Raw genomic sequence first — 8,119 nt, forward strand, 5'->3', positions numbered from 1 at the left:
TACCGCAGGATTTTGAAGCATGTATTTTTGGATAGAGCTTTAGTTCCTTAGTAAAGTCTTGACCCGACTACGGTAGGTCTCATAGTTTTAGAGCTATGGATCTTTAAATTCATTTTTTCATGTTTTCGGCAGCCTATAACTTTGAAAGGAAGCATTTGTGCACTCAGGTTGGTCTATACTTTTCGTCTCATTTTGGTGTCAGGAATTATCTCACAAACGTTGTCGGTGTTGTTTTGAAACACCCTGTATATAGGTCGGAACCTTATCTGTGGTGGGTGAAAAATAAAGAATAACACGACCGTGAAAAGAGAGATGCAGACAATGAAAGACTTGTGATTAATTAAAGGGGTTAGAACTGGATGATACAAAGAAATCTATAGTAAAAAAATAAAAATAATAAATAATTTAAGAAGTAGTGTACGTAAAGAGAAGAAGAAACGTGATATGTCAATGAAATCCGGAGCTACAACAGACAACGTCTACTCAGTTAAAATCTTTAAGTTTACCGTTGCGTGTGTGCTCTAGCCTGCACAGGTATACCTTTCCGGCATATCGGTGAGGTTTATCTGACAGGTATATCGTAAAGTGTGTGCCAACCCTTAGGCCCGTTACACAGTCAAGCGGAGCTCCGCGCTCCGTCTTCCGCCCTCCGCACTACGCGTGTGTGCTTACACAGTCATCCGTAGCTACGCGCTACGCGTCACGTGATTATATACAGGATTCTTCTCAGTCAGTGTTGCGAGTCAACATGAAAAGTTCGAAACGACAATAGTGGCATCTTAATATTTCTGTAAGAAGAGAAAACGAAAAACACAGAAAAATAAATGTCTCAAGATTCATTCCTTAGTTTCTCAAATAAGTCTGAAGAGAGCTTTTGTGTCTGTGTATATAGATTTGCGAGAAGACAAGAAGTACTTCAATAATTTCCGTACGTCAATTCAGTCGTTCGATGACCTAATTGAACAAATTCCATCGAAGTTATAAAAATGCAGTTTAAATAGGATCCATATGCACGCTCTTAAAATACAGCACTTTTCTTTAAAGAAAAGAAATTTGTTTTTTCAAAATAAATAAATAAATAAATAAATAAATAAATAAATAAAACAGTGTTAAAAACTTAACAGATACTGTTTTTTAACAAATGAAAATAATGCATATTTGTACATTTGCTTAGAACTTCACATCCAATCACTTTTCATCCAATCAACTATTTAATCTATATATATAAAAGAGAACGTACAAATCCTTTGTCCGCTCATCACGCTAATACGGCTGAACCAATTTCTTTTATTTTTGGGGGGTTATTAGGATTTGGACCCTAGATGGTTTTTATCATATCACTTTAATTTTCAATTACCAGTGTCTTGAGATAATTGACCATTCAGGTGTCCATTACGTACAAATCCTTTGTTAGTTCATCATAGGTATAAAAATAAACGTATGTATATGCAACCCGCATGACCGTGTCACTCGGCGGGTTAACATAAATGACAGGCGTTATAATGGTTTTTATCATATCACTTGAAAGCGAAAAAGTAAAAATTATCTAAGTAACAAAGTTTATTGCGTTCGGGGGTGACCGCAGCGAAGCGGGGCGGGTTAACATAAATGACAGGCGATATAATGTTAACATTTACTGCAATCTTCTATGGTTTTTATCATATCACTTGAAAGCGAAAAAGTAAAAATTATCTAAGTAACAAAGTTTATTGCGTTCCGGGGTGACCGCAGCGAAGCGGGGTGAACGCTGCTAGTAATAGAGATAAATTATTTGCCTCAATTTATCTTTTTTCATTGTCCATACCTTCATTTTTACAAAAAAAAAAAAAATCTTTTACATATCTCGTTCCATGCCTGTTCACGAATATCACGCTTTTTGTGTTAATCACAAGAGGAATCCCATTAACATGGTGTTAATTTAACCTCCGTGATAATTGAAACTGAAACTGAAATTTGTTGAAAGAAAGTCGAAAAATTACAATAGTCACGTACTGTTAACAATGGTACATTAGAGGCACCACATGTACAGTTCCAATTAAGCAAAGGCATTAATATTGGAAGTTCCAATTAAACGAAGACATTATAGCTAAACTAAAAATAACACTATAAAAATATGAAAATAGTATTATAGAACAGTATAAAATATTATTTAGCAACTCACTATCAAAAATAAGAAAAGAAATCTGGATCAATTTTCATTTTGCTTTTGCTACCATGCACGTTTCTTTTTAAATTTTAAAGAGAAGTGGCTGCTCCGCGCGCGGAGTTCCGCTTGACTGTGTAAGCACCCATTTGCTCAATGGCCTTATCTGCCTCGCGGAGCGCGGAGCGCGGATAGGGCCACGCGGAGGCTGCTCCGCGCGCGGAGGCCTCCGCGTGACTATGTATGCACCCATAAGAATCAATAGAACAATCTTGCCAGGCGGGACTCCGCGCGCGGAGCTCCGCGTGACTGTGTAACGGGTCTTAGAGACTCACAGACCCCAGCCGTCACATATAAGCATTAGGAACAAAAGAAGGTATTGTGGATTTTCGCAATATGACTCGCTTGGTGTCTGAGATATCTCACCAGTATTTTTTATTGAATTGTAAACTCATATAGATTTTTAAAAATGTGATTTATAGATAGAACTCTCCAAACGATACAACAGATGGCACTGACCCTAGAAAAGGCGTTATGTTTTGCTGCTGTCCCATTTTCAAATGGGAATAAAATGGCATCTTCTTTATAAAATACATGACACTATACCAATATATGTTGGAGTGTATACTTGAGATTACGATTTACTTGAAACCAAATATCAAGGATAATGCTTGAAGTCTTGAAGACAGTTGGAAGAGGAAGATCAATTGCAAGAGTGGTCACTCAAATCACTTGTGACGAATCTTGTCTTTAGAAAATACGTACTTGATGGTGACAATATAGAAGCAGGAGATTCAGTGCAGTTTTTTAAATTGCATCTCTGGAAATGAAAACAAATAATTAAAAAATAAAGAAAATATATTCATCGAGAAAGAATATTATTCACTCTCATATTTCTCAACGTAACACTACTAACTTCTCAGTAATTTGTATTTAAACGTTCAACGAGATCATATTTATTGGTAACTTTTTAATATGAGAAAAACAATATAAGAACACTAAATGGAATAAAAAATCATACTACAAAGTAAATTAGCGAGAAAGAAACAATTGGAGTATGATAGACCCCACCGGAATATAACTTTTATGCTACCAGAATAATTAACGATTAATTTGTTTACTGAGTACTAAAAACTAATCACCCAAGAACATGCATTTAAAAATGTAGACAGAATTTACTAATAATGACTGCTTATGAATTTGTTGGGGAAAATGTTTACAAGCGTTGTGTATCGTGGAATTTTGTAGGTACTAGTTTCTGAACAAAGTTTGCTTGTAACTGCTGGATCTTGGCACGGAAAATATATGAATACCTGTCCCCTTAAGATACGTATTTCAGTGGAAATGTAATGATAAAAATACCCAAGATACACTACCTTTGGCATAAATTTTAAAACATACGATCCTTGCAGAATATCCCGTTTAATCAAATTGATATGATTGTTTGTAAAACAACTTGAACTGTTTACTATGTTCCAAACGTTATTTCAAACGAGTCACTAACAGTCTCGCATTTGCAGCGAGCGATCTCGCATTCAGTTCCTGGTGAGAACACTAGGTAGAAAAGGTGTAATAGCTTTTCCAAGCCAGTTATCGAGAGAGAGATTTTTCCTGGTTTTCTCAAATCATACCAAGCAAATGCTGGGATGGTACCTAACATACTTCTCAGACTTCCTTCCTCACCTTATCCTTTCTTTCTTCCCCATTTCCTGAATAGTATGCTTGCCTAGAGACATCATTCTTCTTACGTAAGGAGCTTAATGCCATAAATGCGGGTAATGCCCACACAAATGTATAAATAAATAAATAAAAACGCATTAAGCGGGTCAGCTGTTTTCCCGGCCCCAAAAACTATTAATTTGGCCCTAATTTCAATCACTTTTGACTAGATCTTTTCGTCAATCCTTTCCTTTCTCTCTAACAATGGAGCTAAACTTGAACACAAACGGCATTACGAACCTCATAACTCATCTCAGCGGCCCCGAAAACTATGAATTGCACACTAATATCAGTCGTGTTTGATTATTTTACACTTTTCCTAACTCCAACTCCTTGGAGTGTCTTACTTTTATTGTATTTTTTTTCCGGATTGAAAGTCATATGTCTACCAAGTTTTGTTGAAATTGCTCCTACGTTCCTCCGATATATATATATATATATATATATATATATATATATATATATATATATTCATCCTCACGGCATTGTCAAGGCTCTATATTTGTATTTTACATTTAAAGTTGCAACCGGGTGTCTCTGACTGCCGTATTCGGTAGCCCGATCATCACCCCCGTTCTTCGCGCGCAGAGTCATTCGAAGAACTGAAAACGTACTCTGTACACAAACAGATTATGGTTGTGAACTCGGAAAGCCTGGTACTTCTGCTTGTCAAGGTCAAAAAGTGGGAGAAAAATTGATGTGTAGAATGTAAAGAGGGTTCAACAGTGATTGATACTTGTAAGAAGCATATTCATTTGTAGTTCGTGCACATTCCGCCTGTAGCGCTACTGTGGCACAACGTATATGGTAACTGTATAACTCTTGTACACCGCTTGTAGGTCTATTGGCGTACGTGACGACCGAAACTATGTTGTCAGCTCTGACTGCGATAAGGCCCTGCTGTGCTGCTTTTGCTTTTCTTTTTTGTCCTTTGTCATTTGTGAGACGCCAAGCATGTTGTTTTTGCTTGTTGCACGCGCTGAATGAGTTCCTGCGGAGCGAAGTATTTAAGAAGTTAACTACATATTCTTGTTTTGCGATAAAAATCTGATAAGTACTTTGAATTATAATACGGTTTTAAATTCGTTAACTGTTGAAAAAAATACGAAAATAAAGCTGTACTTGTAAATATATATTAGTCGAGGACGTAGCTACTGACAGTGTTGCAGGCACGTAGCCAGGGTTTCGTGAAGGGGGGGGTTCCGTGACATGAAATACTGTGGTCATCATAAGAGGGGCTCGATCACTCTAAACTATTTTACTGGAACATATATTGGTTCATTTAGCCAACATTTCGTAACGGTGAGGGGGAGTGACATGAAATTCTGAAGACCCAGTACCTCGATCAATCTAACTATTTTACTATGAACATATATTGGTTTGTTAGGACAATAAAATGAGGATATGTTGGCAAGTATTTTAATAACAAACTATGAAGATATTTCGAGCAAAATAATAGAAAAAGTATTGGAAAAGATTTTGCAATATTTACGTTCTTCTCCTGTTTATTCAAATATAACAATTTTCCTTTCGTTATGACCTCAATTATTATAAAAAAGTACATACTGAATACTGTCTTGTAAACTATCTTCTAATATAAATAAAATAAAGAGTTTGTTTGTGTGTTTGTCTCTGTCTGTCTGTGTGCGGCCTGGGGACCAGACGAGTGGACCGAGAGTTACCAAATTTTGGTCAGAGCCCAGGCCCCAGATCAAGACGCAGCGATTTTTTCAAATTTCGAAGCAGTGGGGTCTCAGGGGTCTTTTACCGGAACCGACTTGGGAACCAGACAAATTGACCGAGCGTTACCAAATTTTAGTCACGAATACCTTGGTCAAGGCTCCAGACCAGAGTAAACGTTTTTTTTCGAAATTCGAACCAGGGGGTTTCAGGGGAGCGTTTACCGAGACATGTAAAAGTAGTAGAAAATGACCGATATTTTACTATTTATTTATTTAACAATCACCAGATACAGCTCAGAGGCCATTTTGCATTGAATATCCAACAACATTAACAATGGAAAGGATTTGGGAAGGTATCGCCCAGGGCCAGTTAAGTAGGTGCCATCCCTGCATTTGCCTGGTAGGACTGAGGGAAACCCTGGAAAACTTCAGTCAGGATGGTAGGCAGCGGGATTCGAAGCCACGACCTCGCGAATGCGAAGCCAACGCTCTACCACTTGAGCTATTAATGTCGAATTCTTATTTTCGCGGTCGCTGAAATCAATGGTGAAACTCCAGTCGCATTAACTTCCAAATTCACGCTATTCGGCTCCGGGCCGGGGATCACCGGAGGGGGGTGAGATACCAAGACATATAAAAGTAATCCAAAATGACCGATATTAGTGTCAAATCCATAGTTTTCGCGGTCGCTGAAATCAATGGTGACACTTCCATTAGCGATGACTTGCAAGTATGCGGGCCGGGAGTCAGCGGAGGGTGGATACCGAGGGATGTAAAACATATCCCAAAATGACCGATATTAGTATTAAATCCATAGTTTTCGCGGTCGCTGAGATCAATGGTGATACTCCCACAGGCGTTGACTTCCAAATACAGCCCCTGTGCGAAGCATGTGTATATTCAACTAGTTTTACAATATATGCGTTTCTTCTCTGTTGAATCAAATGCTAACAGAACTTTCTTTCAACAGAACTTTTTGTTTTTATTATTCCTCGACTACTGTCGGTTCCAAATGACAGGTTAAAGGAGCAACAGAAAATTGTCCTTGAAATGACATATTTGATACTGCAAGGATGCGATGACGAAAATTTATGATTAAAAATGTCCACGCTGTTACACAACGGCACTTACGTTTTCGAAAGCTTGAAATCTCCCTGACTAGTAGCAGGAATTCTGAGAATTCCGTAACTTTTCTTGATTTTTCAAATTCTCTGACTCTTCCAGAATACCTCGCTTACCTCGCCACCATATTGCAAGTAATACAAATCTCCTCATAAGAAAGAGTAAGCAAAAGCTTCCTTTAGTTTCCTTTTTAATTTTTAACGCTGATCCTTCTTTTTGTCATTTCATTTTGTTTTTTCCTTCCTAATTTTTTTTTTCATTTCTGGTCTCGAAGGGGAGTCCGGACCCTCCTGGCTACGTGCCTGAGTATTGATTACAGATTTTCTCGTGGAAGAATTTAATTACACTATAGGTGAAAAGCAGTACTGCAAAAATACATGTAATTCATATTGAGCACGATAGGAGACAATGTTCATTTCAGATTTTCCAGTGCGGGGGGATTGAATAAACGATGGGTGAATACAGTACTGTAAAAATTCTGGTAACTCAGATTGAGCACGCTCGGGAAATGCCCTAGAGGGAATTTCGAAGCTCTAGGACCAAGAGCCACCTCTATAATCATCGTTGACTGACATTTCAATAATGTGTTTTATGGTCTTATGTCCGTGTTCACATCCTTTCCCTCCCCCTCCAACTAGATACTTGATACTTTTTCTATTCCAAAGTTTTGTGCTAGATTTCTGCCGAAACCTTGAGTTTTGAACTCTCATCGGTTTCGAGTTAGTTAATTATTTCAGTTAAGAATTCCATTTCTGCATCGAGATTATATGATACGTAGACTCAAAGATTATGATGAAACTCAAACACAGTAATCGTCCAAATTTTGTAAGAGACTCCCACTGGGAATCGAACGTGCAACTACGCAGTACCGGCGGAAGGGCCGGGCGAGCTGGGCGACCGCCCGGGGCGCAAAATTTTAGGGGAGTTTGGGGGGCGCCAAAATCCTTGCTAAATTTATATTATTGTAAACGGTGAACTAAAAATTAACTTTTTCATAAATTGTGTAGCAACATTGGTTACTACCTCATGCCATAGGCCTCACTCTTTATAACAACCCCGGTTTCTTCTTGAATCTCCTATAAAGGAAATCCCTTCACCTTATTTGTCTATATAAAAAAAATCTCCGCTGACAAAGCTAAAGGCTATTGTTGAGAGTTGGGAGTTTTGAGCAACAATAACACGCTCTGACACTTACAACCGCCGCGGTGCCGACCATTGCACTCCTTGCAACAAAGCTATGTCGGCCGCTCTAACAATACACACAAACAATATTGAGTTATCGGCAACCAAAAAGAAATTAGTCCTCTTTGTATTGGCAAATGTCTCGTGAAAGAAAATTATAAATCAGAAGTCATGTACATCTAGTGCAGGCTTCATGGTGTGTGTGTTCTTTTGTCTCCTGAATTTCGACTCTTAGTAGAAGAATCGTTGCCTTAATGTGTTCTTTATCAAC

Source organism: Thermobia domestica, chromosome 5 (genome assembly GCF_964235325.1).
Source record: "Thermobia domestica chromosome 5, izTheDome1.hap1.1, whole genome shotgun sequence".
Lineage (NCBI taxonomy): Eukaryota > Metazoa > Arthropoda > Insecta > Zygentoma > Lepismatidae > Thermobia > Thermobia domestica.